Genomic DNA, 27,007 nt, shown 5'->3' on the forward strand with positions numbered 1-27,007 from the left:
ATAAATGCAGGGAATACAATTCTTAGGTGGTATGGTAGTTGCACATATAGTTTTAAAAGTAAAAACTATACAGATATTCTCCAGAGTGGGCTGTAACCTTTTACATTTCCACCAGCAATGTATGAGTGATCCAGCTTTCTCTGAATCCTTGACAGCACTTGATGTGGTTACGCTTTTCTTTTGGTCATTCTGATAGGTATGTAGCAATTTCTCATTGTGATTTTAATTAGTATATCACTAGTTGCTACGAATATTCTGATTTTAACATATGAACTTGGGGGGGCTGGGCACAATGCATCCCATAACAATGTGTATTCTGGTGTGGTTGGGTGTTCTAAAATTGTCAATTGAAGTCCCGCTGGTTGATCATGCTGTTGGGTTCTTCTATATTCTTGTTGATTTTCTGTCTGGTCGTTGTATAAATTGTTGAGAAAGGGGGACATTGAAGCATATAGCTATATTTGTGGATTTGTCTAGTTCACTTTTCAGTACTTTCAGTTGTTGCATAGACATTTATGACTTTTGTCAGGGTAGGAGTTGGTGGATTGGTTGTTTCCTCATTATATATTGTCCCTCTCTGTCTCTGATTAGTTTTTTTATTCTGAAATATGCTATATCTGACATTAATATAACCAGTCTTGCTTTCCTTTGTCTAAGGTTTGCATGATACATCTTTTCCCATCCTCTTGATTTCAACTTGCCTGTATCATCATATTTGAAGGTCGTCTGTTTGTAGCCAGGATGTAGTTGTGTCATGTCCATTAACCTACTCTGCCAATCTGTGTCTTGTAATTGGTGTATTTAGGCCATTGATATCTAATAGGATGATTGATATGGTAGGGCTTAAGTCTGCCATTATATTTTTCCTTTTGTGTTTGTTCTCTCTGGTGTTGTTTTCTGGATATGCTGTATTTTTCTTACCTTCCTGTGGTGACTTGAGCATCTTTGAGAATGGTGTTTTGCCTTACCCATAGTGTTTTTGAGTATATCTGTTTGCATAGCCCTCTTGGTTTTTCCAGACATTCATATGTCTGTGCATCTCTATCTTACCACACAGTATACTGGTGTCATTGTTGTAACAGTTTGATGAATGACAGACGAATTACCTCCCTTATAGGTCTCTTTACCCTCCCGGTTTATGATTGTTTCAAAGATTTTTTTTTTTTTTGCAGAGAGTTAGAACCACATCGAATGATGGTAAGATTTCTTTCTGAAGCCGTGAATCATAGTTTAGAAAACTCAAGAGAAGAAGGAAGGCCTATTTTGCTTACTGTTTTTTGTTTTTTTTTTTTAATTTTCTTTCTGACATCTCAAGGTTCCTTCTTTAATCATTTCCTTTCTGTCTAGAGAAGTCCCTGTAGCCTTTCTTTTAAGGTAGAACTGCTGGTCAGAGATTCCCTTAGCTTTTCTTAATCTGAAACTGTTTTGATCTTCCCCTTAATCCCTGAAAGATGTTTCTGCTGGACAGAGGAGTCTGGGCTGATAATTGTTTTCTTTCACGGCTTGAAAAGTACCTGGCAACATCGTTCTGCCTCCATGGTTTCTCATGAGAAATCGATCATCCCCAGAATTGTTTTTCCTTTCTAGATAAGGTGTCACCTTTCTCTGTTGCTTTCAAGATATTTTCTTTGTCTTTCATTTCTAACATTTTATTTTTTCATGTGTCTTGCCATAGACCTCTTTGGGTTTTATCCTATTTGGGGTTCTCACAGCTTCTTGAACCTGTAGGTTTATGTCTCTTGCCAACTCGGGGAAGCTTTTAGCCATTTACTTCTTTATGTTTTCAGCCCTGTCCTCTTCCCCTTCCCCTTCCCGACATAAATAACAACATGAAAGTGAGACCTTCTGGGGTAGTTTCGTAGGTCCCTGAGGTTCTGCTTGCTTTCTCACCCAGTCTATTTTTTCCTTGTTAAGATTGTGTAATTTCTATTTTTTCATCTATAGTGGATGGATTTCTTTGCTCTGCACCATCCATTCTGCTGTCGAGCCTATGTGCTGGACTTTTTATTTTGGTGGTTGTATTTTTCCACTTCTAATACTTCCATTTGGTTCTCCTTTAAGTCTTGTATTTATTTGCTAAGGCTTTCTATTTGTCCATTTGTTTCAAATGTGCTCATAATTACTAAACCATTTTCATCAGGCTTGCTTGCTTTAAAATCTTTGTCAGACAATCCCAACACCTCTCTCATCTTATTGCCAGTGTGTATCGGCTATTTTCATTCAGCATAAGATTTTCCTGGTTCTTGGTATGATGCAAGATTTTCAGTTGAAACTTGGATTTTTGAGTATTACGTTATCAGACTCTCGATTTTATTGAAACCTTCTGTTTTAACTACCTTTTTCTAAGTCTGCTTCTGCAGGGGAAGGGGAGTGGCGCCATCTCATTGTAGCCAGGTGTGTGTAGAAATCCAGGTTTCTCACCTGACCTACCTCTGTTGACACCCTGAGTGGAGCGCCCTCGAGGAAAGAGCGCGCGGATGAGGCCCCTTGGCTTGGGGCCTCTTGGCTTGGCAGCCCTGGAGGGGCGGCGTCCACATTCCTGCGCACCCGGGACTCGGAAGCTCAAAACCCGCCGGCTGCTGCAGCTTCTGGGAGCCGGAGAGTGTCAGCCAGGCGAATCCTGCACGCGGGCGCTTAGTTCTGGAACTGGATACCACGCGGAAAGAATCGGGATCCTGTAGCCCGGTTATGGGTCTCCAGGGTCTTCATTTCGGGAGCAAGCGGGGAACCCTCAGCCCGGGCCTATTGCGATCCGCAGTCTTCTTACCTGAGGGATCGCAGGTGCTTCCCGGGGCCTTTTGCTAGCACTTTCCTGGGGCCGCGGGAATGTCGAGATGCAGTCGAATTTTATCTGTCATAGGCAGCAATACGCAGTTGCCCAAGGCGGCGCCTAAGATTTTCGTGGGTATGTCCTCAAGGGGCGGTGCTCGGGTCGTTTAGCTAGAGTAGGGTCAGCAGGTTCGCCTCGCACAGGAAAGGTGGCTTTCATAATGACCTTTTCTTTTTCTTTTTTTTTTAAGGGAGGGGAGGGGAGCTGAGGGGTGGGATGGGGGAACCTAGCTGCATCTTTGATCACAAGAAGCACGGGAGGAGTTCCATTACTACCTGAAACTCTTCGCTGAGCACTGGGAACGAGGCCTGGTTTGCCCGCCCTGAGCTGGATCTGAGACAAGGGCGCCGGATGACGTGGACTTCATGTTGGTTTTAGATCCAGAAATTTCCAGTCTTCCCATCTATCGCCGAAATCTTTCTGAAGATTTCAAGCTGTCAGCTACAATGTCTCTGAAACCAAGGCGGTCTTTCCTGTGAAGCCCACTTGGCTTCCTCGCGCCCCGAGCTCAGTTGCGGAACCGGTCGAATTGTGTGGCGGAACAAAAGAAAATGAACCTAAATCTGCACCTGGAGCTCGAGCCAAAGACCCATCCATTCAGAGTTTCATGCTCTACTAATTGAGCTAGTTGGGGGCGAAAGGGGACCCCTACACATGTCTTTATCGGTAGAGCCCCTTGAGCCAGTCCAGAGATCAGGAACCAGAAGGACTCGGCTCATCACCCTCTGAGTCACGTCTGCACTTTGGTGGCAAGGAAATTGAGGCTCGGAAAGAGAGCAAGTGCCTGGCTCTGCCTCACACCTTGCTACAGCTAGGCTAGAATGGAACACCTCTCAGTTTCCTTGTGGCCTGTCCCCAGTACAGCCCAAAGCAGCAGCCAGGCTGGCAGAGGTGAGAGGTGTTGAGCAGCTGGGCAGTGACGGCTTGGAGCCCTGCAGTCCCGCAGCCCGCTTGGGTCACAGAGAGCCACTTTCAGTGGGGCTCTCCTCCTCTTAGAAAGTTAATCTTTACCTTCTCTTTTTTCCTCTGACAAGGAGATTGCTGCGTCTGTCGGCTTCCCTGGTGGTCTAGTGGCTGGGATTCCGCGCTTTCACCGCTGCGGCCCGGGTCAGGGAATGCGTTTTGCAACATCCGCAAATTGTGTGCGAAGATTTGATAGTGAAACACACAGGTGATGATTAAAATGCAGAAAGATGTTCCCAGCAGCAATATTTGTAATAATAAATGTTCATCAGTTAGGAAATGTTATATGTTGCGATCCTTCCAGACCCTAAAAGGATATGCAATGATTTCAAAGATGGATGTAGATAATGATAATAAGCCGCGATGAGGCCACCGATGATAATGATAGTAATACTGGCTAATGCTCTTGGAGCATTTACTATGCATCAGGGCGTGGGTTCAATGTTTTACCGCCGTGTCTTATTTAAACTCTTGGAACAACCCATTCGGAAACGCATTCCTATTGGGCCCATTTTACAATATGGAAATGGAGGCACAGAAAACCTGAGTGACTTCAGAGTCACACCGCCACGGAATGAGGCTATTTGCTCACGTCTACAGCTTCATGGATAGAAGAGTCCAAGGTTCTCTTGTTCTTCTGCTAGGGATTGTCATCTTCTCAGAGACGTGCAGCCTGAAGAATCAGCGAAGGCCGGTGCGGCGAGGAGGGAGGGAGAGAAAGGAGGTGTGTATTGGGTTTGGGGTAGGTAGGTTCTGGAGCTCCAGAACTGAGCTTTTGCCTAAAATGCGCCTTTTGGGAACAACATTTATTTTTCTAACAAACCCTTAAGCCTTCAGGCAGGATTTTCATCATCTAACTTGAAGCAGATGGGCAACAAAGATCCCATATATCTGGACGTGGAAGAATGAAGGCCAGAAAAGAATAGTTACAAGGTTAACTACGCCTCTGCGTGGAACAGGATGAGTAGTCTTTAGTTATTTGCCGATGATTGCCCTGATTGCTCCACAAAGAGGCAAGTAGTGGCTCCTGGAAGTCTGATGACATCTGCCTCAGACACCTGTCTGTTATTAAATGTCCCCATCCCCAGGCTGCGCATCCTCACTCTTTGTGCCATTGCACCGGTTCTAGACGCCTGAGGGCGTGGTGACACGGAGGCCAGAAGTCGTCTGGTTGGCACGTTTCCGAGTTGACACCAGGCCGTGTGAGTGGGGGCAAGATGCAGGAATGCCAGATCCACGACATTCTCCCCAGCCCACACTCCCACCTGAGCTGCCGCTATCGGAAGCGGCCCCACTGCACATGACCACAGTGGCCTCTTGGTCTGAAGCCACCCACTTCCCCATCCTTCACTGTGTTTCATTTGTCATGCTCACTGCTCGTGTTCCCTGTGCCCGAACGGGGAAACGCTCGTGGGGAGGACACAAGCCGGTTGTGTTCCCACGGCCCAGTCTCTTCTTGAGGGCTCTAGATGTGGGCTCCCTAGGGCAGGATTTGCTCACCATGCAGCTACTCACCTAGAGCAAGGCTTCACACCTAGTGAGCGCCCAATATGTGCTCGATGAAGGCATTCCAATGCAGGTTTCTGAGAGACATCAAGAATTCTACTGGACTTCCCACTTTTAGTCCTTTGAATAATTCGGGTAATGGGAAGATAGAAAAAGCTTTTCAAACCTGGGTGTTCTTTGTAAGGTTTATTCCAAGTCTAGAGGGCACCTTCTGGAATGAGCTCCCCTCTCTGTAAGGGGACACCCCCTCAGCCTGGGGACTCTGCAGGCAGAGAGGAAGGTGAACCCTGAACATTGAAGAGGAGGAGAAGAAAGTGGTCAATACTGGGGGCAGCCCGGAGTATGAGAGACAGACAGACAGACACAGGCACACACACACAGATCGAGAGGTTGGAAAGGCAGGGCTGGGTCAAGGAGGAGTCGGGAAGCGAAAGGACCTATATGTCCAAGAGCCAGATTTAGGGTTTAAAAGTCGGAGTTCAGTTTTGCTGAAGAGAGTCCACAAAAGAACCAAGGCAAAGGGAGCCAATAACTCCAAGGATCTAGGTCTGCATAAGAAGCATGGTCAGGTGCAGGATCCTATGGCTCCAGAGATTTGTCTCCAGTGAGATAAGTTTTACAGAAAATCAAAACAAAACAAACACTATCAAGGAAGGAATAACACAGAGGCAGTTATTAGCATGCTAATTCACCCTTGTCTAGGAGGGAGAACAGCCCATAGATCGTTTGCATCCAACAAAAGCAGAATGCAATTCATAAAGAAATGAGAAGAAGAACAAATTCCTAGAATGGGCCAGTCTTTCCCCTCCTATTTGATAAGCCTCTTGACAGGAAGGAGCTCAGGGTCCCTCCAGCCAGTTTTCTCTGGACTTAGGTAGATCACCAGAGAAAACAATTACAATTATTGGAAGACTTTCTAAACATCTTGGAGGTTTAGCTGTGGAACACGTACCAGAGTATCTCTGGGCAGTGTCCATCATGTCTTTCTGCTGCGCCTCCTGCTTGGGTAAGTCAGTCAGGGCACCACCCCCCCTCTGGTGCATCAGACTGGTGTATGGAAACTTTGCTGAGCTGCCAAGAGCACGAAGGAAAAGGCTTTCTCAATGAGTTGGAAAAATATATTGGAAGATAAATTGGCACACCTCCTGTTGAAGTCAAACTAAGAACACGTAAACAGATGCCTTCAGCTCCCTGCAAAGTTCGAGTAACAGATGCCCTATTTACTCTCCTGCCTGAAATCTGCCCACTGCTCCTCTCCGTAAACAAACAGGCGCCTGTAATCCCAGCAGTTTGGGAGGCCAGGGTGGGCTGATCCCTTGAGCTCAGGAATTTCAGACCAGACTGGGCAACATGATGAAACCTCATCTCTACCAAAAAAATTCAAATAATTAGCCAGGAATGGTGGTGTGTGCCTGTAGTCCCAGCTACTCAGGAGGTTGCAGTGGGACGATCGTTTCACCCTGACAGGCAGAGGTTGCAGTGAGCCAAGATTACACCACTGAAGTCCAGCTTGGGTTACAGGGTGAGACCCTGTCTCATGGAAGGAAGGAAGGAAGGAAGGAAGGAAGGAAGGAAGGAAGGAAGGAAAGGAGAGAGAGAGGGAGGGAGGGTGGGTCTGGGTGTGGTGATTTACCACTGTAATCCCAGCATTTTGGGAGTCTGAGTCCGGTGGATCACAAAGTCAGGAGATGAAGATGATCCTGGCTAACACGGTGAAACTCCTGTCTCTACTCAAAATACAAAAAATTAGCCGAGTGTCGTGGCACATGCCTGTAGTCCCAGCTACTTGGGAGGCTGAAGCAGGAGACTCATTTTAACCCAGGAGGCAGAGGTTGCAGTGAGCCGATATCATGCCAAAACCACACTATCAGAGATGGTAAAGTCGCTGGATGGGATTAACAGCAGATTAGATGTTGCAGAAGAAATGATCAGGGAACATGGAACCATGAATAACTGAAAATATGCAAAATGAAACTCACAGAAAAAAGAGATTTTTTTAAATGAAAAGATTATCAGTGAACTGTAGGGCAGACTTAAGAGGTCTAATTTATGAGTAGTGGGAGTCCCTGAGAAGGAGCAGGGAGGAAAGGAAATATTTATTTTCTTTCTTTGTTATTTTTATTAGGAATGGGGTCTCAGTATGTTGCCCAGGCTGGTCTTGAATTTCAGGCCTCACTCAACACCTCCCGACTTGGCCTCCGGAAGGTGTGAGCCACTGTGCCCAGCCAATTTCTGAAGAAACAGTAGCTGAAAAGTTCCCAATCATAACAAAAATTATAAATCCAGTGACCCAAGGAGCTGAGGAAACAAAAGCACAAGAAACATGAAGAAAACCACTGCTAGATACCTCATAATAACATTGCTCAAATCCAGCCAGAAGAAAAAGACATTGTACATACACAGGAACAAAGATGAGGATTGCATCAGCTTCCTTTCTGCTCTTGCCGGCCTCTACCGGGAGCAGCAATGCACGCGAGCAGACAGAGAAGCAACATCTTTAAGGTACTGAGGGCAGGGCAAGTTAGCCTAGAATACTATGCCAGAAAAAATAAATTCCCAAAAGCGGAAGTGAAATAAGGACATTTAGAGATGTACAAAAGCTGACCGAATTAACTACCCGCCAACCCACACTACAAGAAACATCAAATGAGTCCTCCAGGCAGAAGGAATCCAATACCAGATGAAAATCCAGATCTCCACGAGGAAATGAAGAACACCAGAAATGGGTAACTAACTATACTAGGTATTTTTTTATTTTGTAAATTTCTTTTGTAAAAATTCGACCATTTAAACAAAAGCAATAACAATGGGTTGTGGGGTTTATAACATGCGTAAGAGCAAAGTGCATGTCAGCTACAGCATCAAGGCCAGAAGGCGAGGTATAATATCACTTGAAGGTTCACTGTGATAAGGTAAAAAGGTTTGCTCTAAGCCCTAAGGCAGTTACTAAAATAACAAAAGAAAGAGTTATAGCTAATAAGCCAACAGAGGAGAGAGATAGAATGATATAAAAACTGTATGAACAGTATGATAGAGTAATTGTTCTTCCTATAGTAATCGCACCTCTATCCTATAGAAATATTTAGACCAGTGGCTGAAAATGTCCCTACAAGAATGACTAGAGCATTATTTGTAATTGAAAAAAATCACAGAACCAATTTAGCCTCAAAAGCGTATGGAAAAGGCTAAATGAATGACAGTTAAAAAGAGAGAGGGAGAGAGAAAGAGAGGGAGAGAGAAAGAGAGAGAGAGAGAGAGCCAGGCGCGGTGGCTCACTCCTGTAATCCCAGCACTTTGGGAGGCTGAGGCGGGCGGGTCACGAGGTCAGGAGATTGAGACCACCCTGGCCAACATGGTGAAACCCCGTCTCTACCAAAAATACAAAAATTAGCTGGGCATGGTGGCGCATGCCTGTAATTCCAGCTACTCGGGAGTCTGAGGCAGGAGAATTGCTTGAACCAGAGAGTCGGAGGTTGCAGTGAGGCGAGATATCTTGCCACTGCACTCCAGCCTGGCCACAGAGGGAGACTCCGTCTCAAAAAAAAAAAAAAAAAAAAAAAAAAAAGAGAGAGAGAGAGAGAGCTCCCAGAATCCTAGCGGACCTTGATTTACGTCCTCATGTCGTACGCGACACACGGAGGAGAGGAGGGTAAAGTTAGTTTCCCTCTGCCTTTCCATGATACCATGTGCTGGATAGAAGAAAGTTGCCAACGGTTTAAGCATTTTTAAAATGCAAGAAATGCTCCATAGAACAGGCTCGAACCACCCACCTCCAGGCTTGGAAACAAGCACACCACCCGACTGAGACACACGGACAGACGACTCTCGCTCTGGTATCACCATGCAGAGCAAGCGCCCATCCGTCGTTAGGCGGAGCCACCGCCTTTTTTAGAACAGCTGTGCAGGCTCCAAAGCCTCGGAAAACCTGAGAGGCCCATCTTGCCGGCTACGGTTGAAACCCGTGCATTGGGTGATTCTGAAGCTGGAAGGGCAGCGGAATGGCCTTCGCGCCGTCCTGACCCTCGCAGGCGTCAGACCCAGCATCCCAGGAAACGCCCGGGTCCGCGACTCCCTGGGCCTGAGCCGCGTGGGTCCCAAGGAAAGCAAGCAGAACGCCCCGTGGGCTCCAGTGATGGCTCTTCTCGTTCTTGGCTCCGCCTTCACCCGACTCTCTACTGCTGCTTGCGCTCCCTTCGCTCACCTCGGCCTCGGTCGGTGGGGCGGGAGAGAGGAAGGGTGAAAAGCAGAAATAGGGAGAGGCCCGAGAGAAGCAGAGGAGGTGCGGACCACGACAGAGACACCTCCCGAGAGAGGCTGGTGCAGGGAGACCCAGGCTGCAGTGGAGGAGATGAGAATTGTTCTCATCACATATGAAGATTCGGAGGAAGCGAGGGAAAAGCAGAGCGGGCATGAAAGAAAGAAAAGCGCGAGTCCCCTGTGGCTGTCTGGGAACAAATCCGCCTAATAATCGAAATCTATTGACGTCAAAATGGCTAGAGCAAGCTCAGCCATCGCGGTTTGACCTGTGGCTCGCCGTGATCGTATAGTGGTTAGTACTCTGCGTTGTGGCCGCAGCAACCTCGGTTCGAATCCGAGTCACGGCAATGTCGTTAGTCTAGGCTGTCAGCTGTTGTGTTTTGCTCCCCGCAACCAGGCGCGTCAGGGGAAGGAAAAGAGATCTCACAGCTCACTAACCTGGCGAGGAATCCAAGGGAAACCCTGGACGTGCTCCGTCCTGTTTCTGAGCCTCACGCAGCAAATAACCCACTCAGCCCTGTTGGTGGCTTACACGAAGGCAATGGTGTGCTCAGAAACGTTTTTCCGGTCACTGGGGGCACGTCGGAGTAAGGAAAAGAGACCTCACAGCTCACTAACCTGGGGAGGAGTCCAAGGGAAACTCTGGACGTGCACCGTCCTGTCTCTGAGGCTCACGGAGCAAATAACCCAGTCAGCCCTGTTGGTGGTGGCTTACACGAAGGCAATGGTGTGCTCAGAACCTGTTTTCCAGTCACTGGGGCTGTTACACACGAAACGACAACAAGCTTTTAATGACTTTAAATTCCAAATTCTTTGTTCTGGCCTACAATGGCTTGTCTCCGTGCCCGTCGCCAAGTTTGTATGCCAACAGCAAAGTGTGGGGAAAGGCAATCTGGTGCCAGGGGTCTTTCCACCTCCACTCTGCCGGGTAGGTACGGACCTTGGGCCTGGAGCACTTCCTTCCCAAGAGATAAGGACTCCTCACAGCCTGTGCTGGACTCACCTCCTTGTGTGGGAGTATCTTTCCCCCGAATAAGACTTAGTGTGTACCCCTTTGTTCCGCTTAAGCATGTGCATCAACTGGCACCTGGCCAGCTGCTGTATCTGCCCCCCGCTGAGGGGAGGGGGCGGGGGCGGGGCCCTTTCTTCTGCTTCTCAAGAGGCTGTGTGTGCAGGCCAAATGGAGGGACCTGCTGGCCATGGGGGAGCAACGCCCACGACTGAAGGGGAGCCCAGGACAATGACAATGATTTTTATAATTCTAGTGATTACGTTATTGATTGAGTAGTCACTAAATCCAGGCACGTCTGACAATAGCAGTGTAAGGCAGAGTTCCCAAAGCGGCCCAACCTTCCACAGAAAAATGTTAAGGCACATAAAATTTAAGATACTTAACGAAGGTCAGGCAAGGGCTGACATAGATTTCCGACACAGAACCTGGGTTCTTGGACATAGAATAGACTGGACCTGTCCACTTCTGTGTTTCAGGTGTCTCTGGGATTCTCAGCTGCACCAGAGGAGAGACAGAAGCACAGAGATGGAGATGGTGGGAGAGAGGAGTAGGGAAGAAATGGAGGGAGGCACAGGGCCCGTAGCTGTCGAACAGCAGAGAAGTAACTCTTGCCAGTGTATTTACAGTATAGAGAAGTTTTCTGGCAATCAGGACATTAGCAGATGCTAAGTTTGCTGTGGTCAGGAGATGAATTCGATATGCCATAGATTTAGAAATTAAAACAAAACCCTAAAGTTATTGGAAGAGAATGTAGCAGAATACATTTCTGCCTTAAGAGATAACAGGAAAAAATAAAGCAAAGTAGAATTTCACCAAAGTTATCAACTTCTGCTCATCAAGAATCACCATGAAAAAGTGAGAAGGTGAGCCACAGACTGGGAGAAGATAATTGCACTGTGTTTACATGAAAAAAATGGCTCAAATTTTGAATATACAGAGTACTTTTTAGAAATCAGTAATAAAAAGCCAAGCCAATTGAATTAGGGAAAATTCTTCGATAGCCTGTCTTCGTAAAGAAGGATTGCTAAATGGTGAAAGGGCATTAGAAAATACGCTCAACAGCATTATTCATTAAAGGAAACCCAAATTGAAGCCACCATGTGGTACTGTTTTACATCCACCAGAACAGGTGTATTTAAAAGACAGTAAACACCACGTGCTGTCAAGGATGTTCAGCCAGTGGAACTCTCCTTGCTGGTGAGAAACCATTCTGGAAGAAACCATTTGGCCGTTTCTAATAAAGTTAATATTACACCTACCCTATGACCCAACAATTCCAGTACTTGGTATTCCTCAAGGGAAGCGAATGCACGTGTCCACAAAAAGACCCACACAAGAAGAATCTTCATTCATCTTGTCCACAAGTGGCATCTGTTTCCTATCAGCAGGAGTCTGAACACTTCTGGCCCCAGCCTCTTGGTATCAGAGTCGCCAAGGAAATACAACGCAGTCAAGCACTGGACGGAAGAACAACACATTATTCACACAAAGAGGAGACAGAGCAGGGTGTGGGCTCCCCTTCAGTCGTGGGCGTTGCTCCCCCATGGCCAGCAGGTCCCTCCATTTGGCCTGCACACACAGCCTCTTGAGAAGCAGAAGAAAGGGCCCCGCCCCCGCCCCCTCCCCTCAGCGGGGGGCAGATACAGCAGCTGGCCAGGTGCCAGTTGATGCACATGCTTAAGCGGAACAAAGGGGTACACACTAAGTCTTATTCGGGGGAAAGATACTCCCACACAAGGAGGTGAGTCCAGCACAGGCTGTGAGGAGTCCTTATCTCTTGGGAAGGAAGTGCTCCAGGCCCAAGGTCCGTACCTACCCGGCAGAGTGGAGGTGGAAAGACCCCTGGCACCAGATTGCCTTTCCCCACACTTTGCTGTTGGCATACAAACTTGGCGACGGGCACGGAGACAAGCCATTGTAGGCCAGAACAAAGAATTTGGAATTTAAAGTCATTAAAAGCTTGTTGTCGTTTCGTGTGTAACAGCCCCAGTGACTGGAAAACAGGTTCTGAGCACACCATTGCCTTCGTGTAAGCCACCACCAACAGGGCTGACTGGGTTATTTGCTCCGTGAGCCTCAGAGACAGGACGGTGCACGTCCAGAGTTTCCCTTGGACTCCTCCCCAGGTTAGTGAGCTGTGAGGTCTCTTTTCCTTACTCCGACGTGCCCCCAGTGACCGGAAAAACGTTTCTGAGCACACCATTGCCTTCGTGTAAGCCACCAACAGGGCTGAGTGGGTTATTTGCTGCGTGAGGCTCAGAAACAGGACGGAGCACGTCCAGGGTTTCCCTTGGATTCCTCGCCAGGTTAGTGAGCTGTGAGATCTCTTTTCCTTCCCCTGACGCGCCTGGTTGCGGGGAGCAAAACACAACAGCTGACAGCCTAGACTAACGACATTGCCGTGACTCGGATTCGAACCGAGGTTGCTGCGGCCACAACGCAGAGTACTAACCACTATACGATCACGGCGAGCCACAGGTCAAACCGCGATGGCTGAGCTTGCTCTAGCCATTTTGACGTCAATAGATTTCGATTATTAGGCGGATTTGTTCCCAGACAGCCACAGGGGACTCGCGCTTTTCTTTCTTTCATGCCCGCTCTGCTTTTCCCTCGCTTCCTCCGAATCTTCATATGTGATGAGAACAATTCTCATCTCCTCCACTGCAGCCTGGGTCTCCCTGCACCAGCCTCTCTCGGGAGGTGTCTCTGTCGTGGTCCGCACCTCCTCTGCTTCTCTCGGGCCTCTCCCTATTTCTGCTTTTCACCCTTCCTCTCTCCCGCCCCACCGACCGAGGCCGAGGTGAGCGAAGGGAGCGCAAGCAGCAGTAGAGAGTCGGGTGAAGGCGGAGCCAAGAACGAGAAGAGCCATCACTGGAGCCCACGGGGCGTTCTGCTTGCTTTCCTTGGGACCCACGCGGCTCAGGCCCAGGGAGTCGCGGACCCGGGCGTTTCCTGGGATGCTGGGTCTGACGCCTGCGAGGGTCAGGACGGCGCGAAGGCCATTCCGCTGCCCTTCCAGCTTCAGAATCACCCAATGCACGGGTTTCAACCGTAGCCGGCAAGATGGGCCTCTCAGGTTTTCCGAGGCTTTGGAGCCTGCACAGCTGTTCTAAAAAAGGCGGTGGCTCCGCCTAACGACGGATGGGCGCTTGCTCTGCATGGTGATACCAGAGCGAGAGTCGTCTGTCCGTGTGTCTCAGTCGGGTGGTGTGCTTGTTTCCAAGCCTGGAGGTGGGTGGTTCGAGCCTGTTCTATGGAGCATTTCTTGCATTTTAAAAATGCTTAAACCGTTGGCAACTTTCTTCTATCCAGCACATGGTATCATGGAAAGGCAGAGGGAAACTAACTTTACCCTCCTCTCCTCCGTGTGTCGCGTACGACATGAGGACGTAAATCAAGGTCCGCTAGGATTCTGGGAGCTCTCTCTCTCTCTCTCTTTTTTTTTTTTTTTTTTTTTTTTTTTTGAGACGGAGTCTCCCTCTGTGGCCAGGCTGGAGTGCAGTGGCAAGATATCTCGCCTCACTGCAACCTCCGACTCTCTGGTTCAAGCAATTCTCCTGCCTCAGACTCCCGAGTAGCTGGAATTACAGGCATGCGCCACCATGCCCAGCTAATTTTTGTATTTTTGGTAGAGACGGGGTTTCACCATGTTGGCCAGGGTGGTCTCAATCTCCTGACCTCGTGACCCGCCCGCCTCAGCCTCCCAAAGTGCTGGGATTACAGGAGTGAGCCACCGCGCCTGGCTCTCTCTCTCTCTCTCTTTCTCTCTCCCTCTCTTTCTCTCTCCCTCTCTCTTTTTAACTGTCATTCATTTAGCCTTTTCCATACGCTTTTGAGGCTAAATTGGTTCTGTGATTTTTTTCAATTACAAATAATGCTCTAGTCATTCTTGTAGGGACATTTTCAGCCACTGGTCTAAATATTTCTATAGGATAGAGGTGCGATTACTATAGGAAGAACAATTACTCTATCATACTGTTCATACAGTTTTTATATCATTCTATCTCTCTCCTCTGTTGGCTTATTAGCTATAACTCTTTCTTTTGTTATTTTAGTAACTGCCTTAGGGCTTAGAGCAAACCTTTTTACCTTATCACAGTGAACCTTCAAGTGATATTATACCTCGCCTTCTGGCCTTGATGCTGTAGCTGACATGCACTTTGCTCTTACGCATGTTATAAACCCCACAACCCATTGTTATTGCTTTTGTTTAAATGGTCGAATTTTTACAAAAGAAATTTACAAAATAAAAAAATACCTAGTATAGTTAGTTACCCATTTCTGGTGTTCTTCATTTCCTCGTGGAGATCTGGATTTTCATCTGGTATTGGATTCCTTCTGCCTGGAGGACTCATTTGATGTTTCTTGTAGTGTGGGTTGGCGGGTAGTTAATTCGGTCAGCTTTTGTACATCTCTAAATGTCCTTATTTCACTTCCGCTTTTGGGAATTTATTTTTTCTGGCATAGTATTCTAGGCTAACTTGCCCTGCCCTCAGTACCTTAAAGATGTTGCTTCTCTGTCTGCTCGCGTGCATTGCTGCTCCCGGTAGAGGCCGGCAAGAGCAGAAAGGAAGCTGATGCAATCCTCATCTTTGTTCCTGTGTATGTACAATGTCTTTTTCTTCTGGCTGGATTTGAGCAATGTTATTATGAGGTATCTAGCAGTGGTTTTCTTCATGTTTCTTGTGCTTTTGTTTCCTCAGCTCCTTGGGTCACTGGATTTATAATTTTTGTTATGATTGGGAACTTTTCAGCTACTGTTTCTTCAGAAATTGGCTGGGCACAGTGGCTCACACCTTCCGGAGGCCAAGTCGGGAGGTGTTGAGTGAGGCCTGAAATTCAAGACCAGCCTGGGCAACATACTGAGACCCCATTCCTAATAAAAATAACAAAGAAAGAAAATAAATATTTCCTTTCCTCCCTGCTCCTTCTCAGGGACTCCCACTACTCATAAATTAGACCTCTTAAGTCTGCCCTACAGTTCACTGATAATCTTTTCATTTAAAAAAATCTCTTTTTTCTGTGAGTTTCATTTTGCATATTTTCAGTTATTCATGGTTCCATGTTCCCTGATCATTTCTTCTGCAACATCTAATCTGCTGTTAATCCCATCCAGCGACTTTACCATCTCTGATAGTGTGGTTTTGGCATGATATCGGCTCACTGCAACCTCTGCCTCCTGGGTTAAAATGAGTCTCCTGCTTCAGCCTCCCAAGTAGCTGGGACTACAGGCATGTGCCACGACACTCGGCTAATTTTTTGTATTTTGAGTAGAGACAGGAGTTTCACCGTGTTAGCCAGGATCATCTTCATCTCCTGACTTTGTGATCCACCGGACTCAGACTCCCAAAATGCTGGGATTACAGTGGTAAATCACCACACCCAGACCCACCCTCCCTCCCTCTCTCTCTCCTTTCCTTCCTTCCTTCCTTCCTTCCTTCCTTCCTTCCTTCCTTCCTTCCATGAGACAGGGTCTCACCCTGTAACCCAAGCTGGACTTCAGTGGTGTAATCTTGGCTCACTGCAACCTCTGCCTGTCAGGGTGAAACGATCGTCCCACTGCAACCTCCTGAGTAGCTGGGACTACAGGCACACACCACCATTCCTGGCTAATTATTTGAATTTTTTTGGTAGAGATGAGGTTTCATCATGTTGCCCAGTCTGGTCTGAAATTCCTGAGCTCAAGGGATCAGCCCACCCTGGCCTCCCAAACTGCTGGGATTACAGGCGCCTGTTTGTTTACGGAGAGGAGCAGTGGGCAGATTTCAGGCAGGAGAGTAAATAGGGCATCTGTTACTCGAACTTTGCAGGGAGCTGAAGGCATCTGTTTACGTGTTCTTAGTTTGACTTCAACAGGAGGTGTGCCAATTTATCTTCCAATATATTTTTCCAACTCATTGAGAAAGCCTTTTCCTTCGTGCTCTTGGCAGCTCAGCAAAGTTTCCATACACCAGTCTGATGCACCAGAGGGGGGGTGGTGCCCTGACTGACTTACCCAAGCAGGAGGCGCAGCAGAAAGACATGATGGACACTGCCCAGAGATACTCTGGTACGTGTTCCACAGCTAAACCTCCAAGATGTTTAGAAAGTCTTCCAATAATTGTAATTGTTTTCTCTGGTGATCTACCTAAGTCCAGAGAAAACTGGCTGGAGGGACCCTGAGCTCCTTCCTGTCAAGAGGCTTATCAAATAGGAGGGGAAAGACTGGCCCATTCTAGGAATTTGTTCTTCTTCTCATTTCTTTATGAATTGCATTCTGCTTTTGTTGGATGCAAACGATCTATGGGCTGTTCTCCCTCCTAGACAAGGGTGAATTAGCATGCTAATAACTGCCTCTGTGTTATTCCTTCCTTGATAGTGTTTGTTTTGTTTTGATTTTCTGTAAAACTTATCTCACTGGAGACAAATCTCTGGAGCCATAGGATCCTGCACCTGACCATGCTTCTTATGCAGACCTAGATCCTTGGAGTTATTGGCTCCCTTTGCCTTGGTTCTTTTGTGGACTCTCTTCAGCAAAACTGAACTCCGACTTTTAAACCCTAAATCTGGCTCTTGGACATATAGGTCCTTTCGCTTCCCGACTCCTCCTTGACCCAGCCCTGCCTTTCCAACCTCTCGATCTGTGTGTGTGTGCCTGTGTCTGTCTGTCTGTCTCTCATACTCCGGGCTGCCCCCAGTATTGACCACTTTCTTCTCCTCCTCTTCAATGTTCAGGGTTCACCTTCCTCTCTGCCTGCAGAGTCCCCAGGCTGAGGGGGTGTCCCCTTACAGAGAGGGGAGCTCATTCCAGAAGGTGCCCTCTAGACTTGGAATAAACCTTACAAAGAACACCCAGGTTTGAAAAGCTTTTTCTATCTTCCCATTACCCGAATTATTCAAAGGACTAAAAGTGGGAAGTCCAGTAGAATTCTTGATGTCTCTCAGAAACCTGCATTGGAATGCCTTCATCGAGCACATATTGGGCGCTCACTAGGTGTGAAGCCTTGCTCTAGGTGAGTAGCTGCATGGTGAGCAAATCCTGCCCTAGGGAGCCCACATCTAGAGCCCTCAAGAAGAGACTGGGCCGTGGGAACACAACCGGCTTGTGTCCTCCCCACGAGCGTTTCCCCGTTCGGGCACAGGGAACACGAGCAGTGAGCATGACAAATGAAACACAGTGAAGGATGGGGAAGTGGGTGGCTTCAGACCAAGAGGCCACTGTGGTCATGTGCAGTGGGGCCGCTTCCGATAGCGGCAGCTCAGGTGGGAGTGTGGGCTGGGGAGAATGTCGTGGATCTGGCATTCCTGCATCTTGCCCCCACTCACACGGCCTGGTGTCAACTCGGAAACGTGCCAACCAGACGACTTCTGGCCTCCGTGTCACCACGCCCTCAGGCGTCTAGAACCGGTGCAATGGCACAAAGAAGTGAGGATGCGCAGCCTGGGGATGGGGACATTTAATAACAGACAGGTGTCTGAGGCAGATGTCATCAGACTTCCAGGAGCCACTACTTGCCTCTTTGTGGAGCAATCAGGGCAATCATCGGCAAATAACTAAAGACTACTCATCCTGTTCCACGCAGAGGCGTAGTTAACCTTGTAACTATTCTTTTCTGGCCTTCATTCTTCCACGTCCAGATATATGGGATCTTTGTTGCCCATCTGCTTCAAGTTAGATGATGAAAATCCTGCCTGAAGGCTTAAGGGTTTGTTAGAAAAATAAATGTTGTTCCCAAAAGGCGCATTTTAGGCAAAAGCTCAGTTCTGGAGCTCCAGAACCTACCTACCCCAAACCCAATACACACCTCCTTTCTCTCCCTCCCTCCTCGCCGCACCGGCCTTCGCTGATTCTTCAGGCTGCACGTCTCTGAGAAGATGACAATCCCTAGCAGAAGAACAAGAGAACCTTGGACTCTTCTATCCATGAAGCTGTAGACGTGAGCAAATAGCCTCATTCCGTGGCGGTGTGACTCTGAAGTCACTCAGGTTTTCTGTGCCTCCATTTCCATATTGTAAAATGGGCCCAATAGGAATGCGTTTCCGAATGGGTTGTTCCAAGAGTTTAAATAAGACACGGCGGTAAAACATTGAACCCACGCCCTGATGCATAGTAAATGCTCCAAGAGCATTAGCCAGTATTACTATCATTATCATCGGTGGCCTCATCGCGGCTTATTATCATTATCTACATCCATCTTTGAAATCATTGCATATCCTTTTAGGGTCTGGAAGGATCGCAACATATAACATTTCCTAACTGATGAACATTTATTATTACAAATATTGCTGCTGGGAACATCTTTCTGCATTTTAATCATCACCTGTGTGTTTCACTATCAAATCTTCGCACACAATTTGCGGATGTTGCAAAACGCATTCCCTGACCCGGGCCGCAGCGGTGAAAGCGCGGAATCCCAGCCACTAGACCACCAGGGAAGCCGACAGACGCAGCAATCTCCTTGTCAGAGGAAAAAAGAGAAGGTAAAGATTAACTTTCTAAGAGGAGGAGAGCCCCACTGAAAGTGGCTCTCTGTGACCCAAGCGGGCTGCGGGACTGCAGGGCTCCAAGCCGTCACTGCCCAGCTGCTCAACACCTCTCACCTCTGCCAGCCTGGCTGCTGCTTTGGGCTGTACTGGGGACAGGCCACAAGGAAACTGAGAGGTGTTCCATTCTAGCCTAGCTGTAGCAAGGTGTGAGGCAGAGCCAGGCACTTGCTCTCTTTCCGAGCCTCAATTTCCTTGCCACCAAAGTGCAGACGTGACTCAGAGGGTGATGAGCCGAGTCCTTCTGGTTCCTGATCTCTGGACTGGCTCAAGGGGCTCTACCGATAAAGACATGTGTAGGGGTCCCCTTTCGCCCCCCAACTAGCTCAATTAGTAGAGCATGAAACTCTGAATGGATGGGTCTTTGGCTCGAGCTCCAGGTGCAGATTTAGGTTCATTTTCTTTTGTTCCGCCACACAATTCGACCGGTTCCGCAACTGAGCTCGGGGCGCGAGGAAGCCAAGTGGGCTTCACAGGAAAGACCGCCTTGGTTTCAGAGACATTGTAGCTGACAGCTTGAAATCTTCAGAAAGATTTCGGCGATAGATGGGAAGACTGGAAATTTCTGGATCTAAAACCAACATGAAGTCCACGTCATCCGGCGCCCTTGTCTCAGATCCAGCTCAGGGCGGGCAAACCAGGCCTCGTTCCCAGTGCTCAGCGAAGAGTTTCAGGTAGTAATGGAACTCCTCCCGTGCTTCTTGTGATCAAAGATGCAGCTAGGTTCCCCCATCCCACCCCTCAGCTCCCCTCCCCTCCCTTAAAAAAAAAAGAAAAAGAAAAGGTCATTATGAAAGCCACCTTTCCTGTGCGAGGCGAACCTGCTGACCCTACTCTAGCTAAACGACCCGAGCACCGCCCCTTGAGGACATACCCACGAAAATCTTAGGCGCCGCCTTGGGCAACTGCGTATTGCTGCCTATGACAGATAAAATTCGACTGCATCTCGACATTCCCGCGGCCCCAGGAAAGTGCTAGCAAAAGGCCCCGGGAAGCACCTGCGATCCCTCAGGTAAGAAGACTGCGGATCGCAATAGGCCCGGGCTGAGGGTTCCCCGCTTGCTCCCGAAATGAAGACCCTGGAGACCCATAACCGGGCTACAGGATCCCGATTCTTTCCGCGTGGTATCCAGTTCCAGAACTAAGCGCCCGCGTGCAGGATTCGCCTGGCTGACACTCTCCGGCTCCCAGAAGCTGCAGCAGCCGGCGGGTTTTGAGCTTCCGAGTCCCGGGTGCGCAGGAATGTGGACGCCGCCCCTCCAGGGCTGCCAAGCCAAGAGGCCCCAAGCCAAGGGGCCTCATCCGCGCGCTCTTTCCTCGAGGGCGCTCCACTCAGGGTGTCAACAGAGGTAGGTCAGGTGAGAAACCTGGATTTCTACACACACCTGGCTACAATGAGATGGCGCCACTCCCCTTCCCCTGCAGAAGCAGACTTAGAAAAAGGTAGTTAAAACAGAAGGTTTCAATAAAATCGAGAGTCTGATAACGTAATACTCAAAAATCCAAGTTTCAACTGAAAATCTTGCATCATACCAAGAACCAGGAAAATCTTATGCTGAATGAAAATAGCCGATACACACTGGCAATAAGATGAGAGAGGTGTTGGGATTGTCTGACAAAGATTTTAAAGCAAGCAAGCCTGATGAAAATGGTTTAGTAATTATGAGCACATTTGAAACAAATGGACAAATAGAAAGCCTTAGCAAATAAATACAAGACTTAAAGGAGAACCAAATGGAAGTATTAGAAGTGGAAAAATACAACCACCAAAATAAAAAGTCCAGCACATAGGCTCGACAGCAGAATGGATGGTGCAGAGCAAAGAAATCCATCCACTATAGATGAAAAAATAGAAATTACACAATCTTAACAAGGAAAAAATAGACTGGGTGAGAAAGCAAGCAGAACCTCAGGGACCTACGAAACTACCCCAGAAGGTCTCACTTTCATGTTGTTATTTATGTCGGGAAGGGGAAGGGGAAGAGGACAGGGCTGAAAACATAAAGAAGTAAATGGCTAAAAGCTTCCCCGAGTTGGCAAGAGACATAAACCTACAGGTTCAAGAAGCTGTGAGAACCCCAAATAGGATAAAACCCAAAGAGGTCTATGGCAAGACACATGAAAAAATAAAATGTTAGAAATGAAAGACAAAGAAAATATCTTGAAAGCAACAGAGAAAGGTGACACCTTATCTAGAAAGGAAAAACAATTCTGGGGATGATCGATTTCTCATGAGAAACCATGGAGGCAGAACGATGTTGCCAGGTACTTTTCAAGCCGTGAAAGAAAACAATTATCAGCCCAGACTCCTCTGTCCAGCAGAAACATCTTTCAGGGATTAAGGGGAAGATCAAAACAGTTTCAGATTAAGAAAAGCTAAGGGAATCTCTGACCAGCAGTTCTACCTTAAAAGAAAGGCTACAGGGACTTCTCTAGACAGAAAGGAAATGATTAAAGAAGGAACCTTGAGATGTCAGAAAGAAAATTAAAAAAAAAAAACAAAAAACAGTAAGCAAAATAGGCCTTCCTTCTTCTCTTGAGTTTTCTAAACTATGATTCACGGCTTCAGAAAGAAATCTTACCATCATTCGATGTGGTTCTAACTCTCTGCAAAAAAAAAAAAAATCTTTGAAACAATCATAAACCGGGAGGGTAAAGAGACCTATAAGGGAGGTAATTCGTCTGTCATTCATCAAACTGTTACAACAATGACACCAGTATACTGTGTGGTAAGATAGAGATGCACAGACATATGAATGTCTGGAAAAACCAAGAGGGCTATGCAAACAGATATACTCAAAAACACTATGGGTAAGGCAAAACACCATTCTCAAAGATGCTCAAGTCACCACAGGAAGGTAAGAAAAATACAGCATATCCAGAAAACAACACCAGAGAGAACAAACACAAAAGGAAAAATATAATGGCAGACTTAAGCCCTACCATATCAATCATCCTATTAGATATCAATGGCCTAAATACACCAATTACAAGACACAGATTGGCAGAGTAGGTTAATGGACATGACACAACTACATCCTGGCTACAAACAGACGACCTTCAAATATGATGATACAGGCAAGTTGAAATCAAGAGGATGGGAAAAGATGTATCATGCAAACCTTAGACAAAGGAAAGCAAGACTGGTTATATTAATGTCAGATATAGCATATTTCAGAATAAAAAAACTAATCAGAGACAGAGAGGGACAATATATAATGAGGAAACAACCAATCCACCAACTCCTACCCTGACAAAAGTCATAAATGTCTATGCAACAACTGAAAGTACTGAAAAGTGAACTAGACAAATCCACAAATATAGCTATATGCTTCAATGTCCCCCTTTCTCAACAATTTATACAACGACCAGACAGAAAATCAACAAGAATATAGAAGAACCCAACAGCATGATCAACCAGCGGGACTTCAATTGACAATTTTAGAACACCCAACCACACCAGAATACACATTGTTATGGGATGCATTGTGCCCAGCCCCCCCCAAGTTCATATGTTAAAATCAGAATATTCGTAGCAACTAGTGATATACTAATTAAAATCACAATGAGAAATTGCTACATACCTATCAGAATGACCAAAAGAAAAGCGTAACCACATCAAGTGCTGTCAAGGATTCAGAGAAAGCTGGATCACTCATACATTGCTGGTGGAAATGTAAAAGGTTACAGCCCACTCTGGAGAATATCTGTATAGTTTTTACTTTTAAAACTATATGTGCAACTACCATACCACCTAAGAATTGTATTCCCTGCATTTATCACAGAGGAATAGAATCTTATGTTCACACAAAATCCATGTACTTAAAGTTTATAGCAGCCTTGTTTTTAATAGCCAAAATTGGGGAAAAAATGTATAGACGACTTTCATGAGTTGAATGATTAAACAAATTGTGTTATATATCCATAGCATTGAATAGTCCTCAATAATTATTTTAAAAAACAACAAACTATTGATACCCACAATAACCTGGATGAATCTCCACAGAATTATGCTGAGCGGACAAAGGGTAATCCCAAAGGTGACATGTAGGATTCCACTTACGTAACACTCTTGAAATGAATAAATTATATGAATGGGGAATAGATTAGTAGTTGCCAGGGGTTAAGGAGGGAAGGAGGAGCAGCACTGAAGAGACAGGTTCATAAAAAGGCTATAAAAAGGCAACATGATGAATCCCAGCGTTGATGGAAATGTTCTGTACCTTGCTTGTATCAATGTCAATCTCCTGGTACTGTGGCATTTGCAATACATTTGCAGTATTTCCAAAAATTACCATTTTGGAAATATTACCAAGATGTTACCATTGGAGAAAACCGAGTAAAGGGTACAAGGGATCTCTCTTTTTCTCTCTGAGTTCTTAAGATTGTATGTGATTAAAACATAAAAATTAACTTAAAAAAACCTAAGTATATTTCTCCTTAACTGATCATGCCTTTGCTTAAAAACATCAAGGCGACAGTATTTTTCCCAACACCCTTTATTTTCTTGAAGACAGTTTTAACAAAAGCTGTTCTTAGGGCTTTTCCTAGAAGTTTAAAACTTCTAGTAATCCTTACTGTTCTTCTTTGAGAACCCTCCAGGATTTTGTTTTATTTATGTATTTTACACCTTTCAAAAGAATAAAGACAAAAACTGGCAACTGGCATATAATACTATATTAGTCTTAGTTCTCCAAAGAAAGAAATGAGCATGATACACACACACACACACACACACACACACACACACACGCACACACACACGCACACACACACACACGCACGCACACAGAAGCAGAGAAGCCCAAGTTCTACTCTGAGTAAGCTCTAGACCTAGGAGAGTCAAATACAGTTCAAGACCAAGTCCAAGGCATAAGGAAGAAGACTGATGTCCCAGCTCAAAGACAGTGGAGCAGAAAAACTTCTTTCTTAACCCTTCATCCTATTCAAGCCATCCATGGGTTGGATGAGGCCCACTCACACCCAGGAGGGCAATCTGCTTCACTCAGTTTACTGATTCAAATGTCAATCTCTTCCAGAAACACCCTCAGAGACATAGTGAGAAATCGTGTCTAACCAAATATCTGGGCACCCTCTGGCCCAGTAAAATTGCCACAAAAATTAACCTTCACAAAAACTCTCAATAGAAGTGACTAATAAATGTAGCATCATGTCCTGCCTGTTTATCCCATGAGAATTAATATATTCCAGCATAACATTGGCTTCTGTTCCCTTACTGCAGCAACACATAGGAGTTTCATTTAAAGTGAGGATAATTTTTACCTTGTGAAGTCTCTCCCTACCCGTACATACCATTGCCACTTGTGGATTGTCATTTTGCCATGGCTTTCTTATACAAAATATCAATAGGCTGTATACTTTGACAATGTAAGTTTGAATTTCATCCTGGCTGCATAAGTCACTTTCCATTTTGACAAAGCCTAGATACATTTTTATCTCCTGAATATTGGTAATGCGCACCTATTGTGGGGCCCACTCTCAATCTCATGGTTTTCTTTGTTTTCATTTAGATCTCAATAGATATGCCTAGGCTGCTGGAATGTCACTGAAAATGGCCCGTGGCCTTGTCCATCTATCAGAGTCCAGTAAAATCTTGACCATGGAATAGGGGAGTGGAAAATGAGAACCACCAAACTCAGCACACAAAGACTCAGTTTAAACCTCTGTGCTAAGAGATGATCAGACTCTATCATGACTTCTAATAGCATAAGACCATATCCCGTGGATGACCCTAGGCTCCCACGGCAATGCCTGCCTAAGAAAGCTCAAGGCTGCCAGGGGAACTTACTTTAGTTCTAGCCAATACCTGCTGCTGATGGTAGGTTCTTTCTTATAGCACTTACTAAGAAGGGAATCCTTCCTCCACCCCTTTGAGATATGTGTGTATCTCCTAGGGACTCCAGTGTGTCTTTCCCCAGGATCTGAAAGCCATTCCTTTGAGGTATAGTCCTCAGGAAGGACTGAGTCTCTGTCTTCCGGTCTCTGTGGGACGTTAGAATCCTAACGTCTAATATTGCCAGCTGGCAGACACAGCTGTCTTGATGAGGCAGAAGCTTACAATGACCAATCTTTTGTAATGTTTCACTTGTGCTGTGCCCTCTCCCCTGCCTCACTCTCTGATTAGAATGCCATCACCTCTGCACAAATGCGATGGAGCTCAGCCCCTTCCTCCACGATCAGTAGTTACTGAATAAAATCTGCTTTCACAGCTTTGACTAATGTCTGACTTTATCTTTGACAAAATAAGTGTGAGCAATTTTTTTTAGCGGCACAGCAGCTGCAAAGAGAGGCACAGACATGGTGGGAGAGGGAGGAATCATCTGACCCTTCTCCTTTCATAGGCATCTATTCCTGCCTGGTGTTTATGAGCCTGAGACTTGGCTGGGATGCCCTGGGGTATCACTCCATGGCTCTGCGGCAGGACTTGAATAGGCTGGTGGTGACACTTGGTGTGACCACAGCCACCTTCAAGGATGCCATTAAGGGTTCACTATAAAATGAAAGGAAACAGAAAAACTGATTTTGAAAGTTGTTGCCTCTCCTGCTTCCTCATACAGAGTGTGTATGATATTGCTGGGTGATGTTAGTTGGACTGCAATTTAGCACAACAGCTTTTCTAATAATTGGCAGTTTTTCATCTAGTTAAGCCTACCTGAAAAGGAAGCACACTTACTTTTATTGATTACCCCCATTAAATGAACAATACATCCAACAAGGGTTCTACCAAAAATGTTCTTATTAACCTCATTTTTATGCTAAGGAAAAACTGGGAATAACACAAATCTTCATCAACAGAAGGATTTAATACTGACGGTTATATAGTCATAAAACAATCCCAGAAGTTCACTCGATAACATCAAAACCAGAAATCCACACTGATGCCACTGACGGCAGAAAATCATGATACAAAAATGAGAGAGACGAGAGAGAAAAAATGTACTATAGCCATAGTAGTGGGTAAAAGCCAAAGAGCTCAGTTTCTACTCATGATATTCAGTAGAAGAACCGAAGGAACATGAGCCAATACCTCTAAGGGTCCAGGTCTGCACAAGGTGCCTGTTGGGTGCAGGGTTCTGTTGGTTCCAGTGATGTATCGCAAATGGGCTAATTTTTATGGACATAGCCACTGCAGAAATCTATCAAAGAATAATAAAGGGATAGCTATTTGCACGTTAATTTACCATTGTATAGGAGGGAGAACAGGCATTACATCGGTTTGGTCAAACAAAAGCAAAACCAAGGTTTATGAAGAAAAGAGGAAAGGGGAGAAGAAAAATGTATCTGGGACCTTTGTGATTTTGCTCCCCTTGTATAAGCGACTTGACAGAAAGCTGACAAAGAGGTCACTGTGGCCCATCTTCTCCAGACCCACGTGACTTGGTCACCACAGAAAACAATTACAGATGTTGGAGGACTTTAAAACATCCTAGAAGTTTAGCAGCTCATCCCATGCCACAGAATATCTGTGCGTAATGTCCACCATTTCCTTCGGTTGTACACCGCCTCAGTTACAGGAGGACACCTCTCCTCTCAGTGGAATATCATACATCGATGTGTAGAAAGTTTGTTGTGCCGGCAAGTAAATGACAAAAGGGACATTGATGGAACTGGGAAACAAATTGGAGTATGATTTGCTACTGCTCCCACGGAAGATAAATTTGCGGAATGTACTAAATTAGAAGCATTCAATAAATGCTGTAATGTAAAAATGGCACGTCCTCTTCTCTACACTATAGAAATATCTGCACGAGTGTCCAAAGATATATGTACAAGAATAGTGGAGATTGCAGCATCATTTGTAATCCTAAAGTCATGAAACCCATCTCATTTCAAAAACATCTTGAAAAGGGTTAAATCACGCACAAACAGAGGAAGAAACGCTGTTTTCACAAACA

General features: G+C 46.1%; 2 non-coding genes across 2 annotated transcripts; one reads left to right on the plus strand and one right to left on the minus strand.

Moving 5' to 3' along the window:
• The first annotated feature begins 9,831 nt into the window (after nucleotides 1–9,831).
• On the plus strand, nucleotides 9,832–9,903 carry TRNAH-GUG. Its single transcript has one exon. It is a non-coding gene; the product is annotated as a tRNA-His (tRNA).
• Nucleotides 9,904–12,965: 3,062 nt separating this feature from the next.
• On the minus strand, nucleotides 12,966–13,037 carry TRNAH-GUG. Its single transcript has one exon. It is a non-coding gene; the product is annotated as a tRNA-His (tRNA).
• Between the last annotated feature and the right edge of the window lie 13,970 nt (nucleotides 13,038–27,007).

This window comes from Nomascus leucogenys, chromosome 12 (genome assembly GCF_006542625.1).
Source record: "Nomascus leucogenys isolate Asia chromosome 12, Asia_NLE_v1, whole genome shotgun sequence".
Lineage (NCBI taxonomy): Eukaryota > Metazoa > Chordata > Mammalia > Primates > Hylobatidae > Nomascus > Nomascus leucogenys.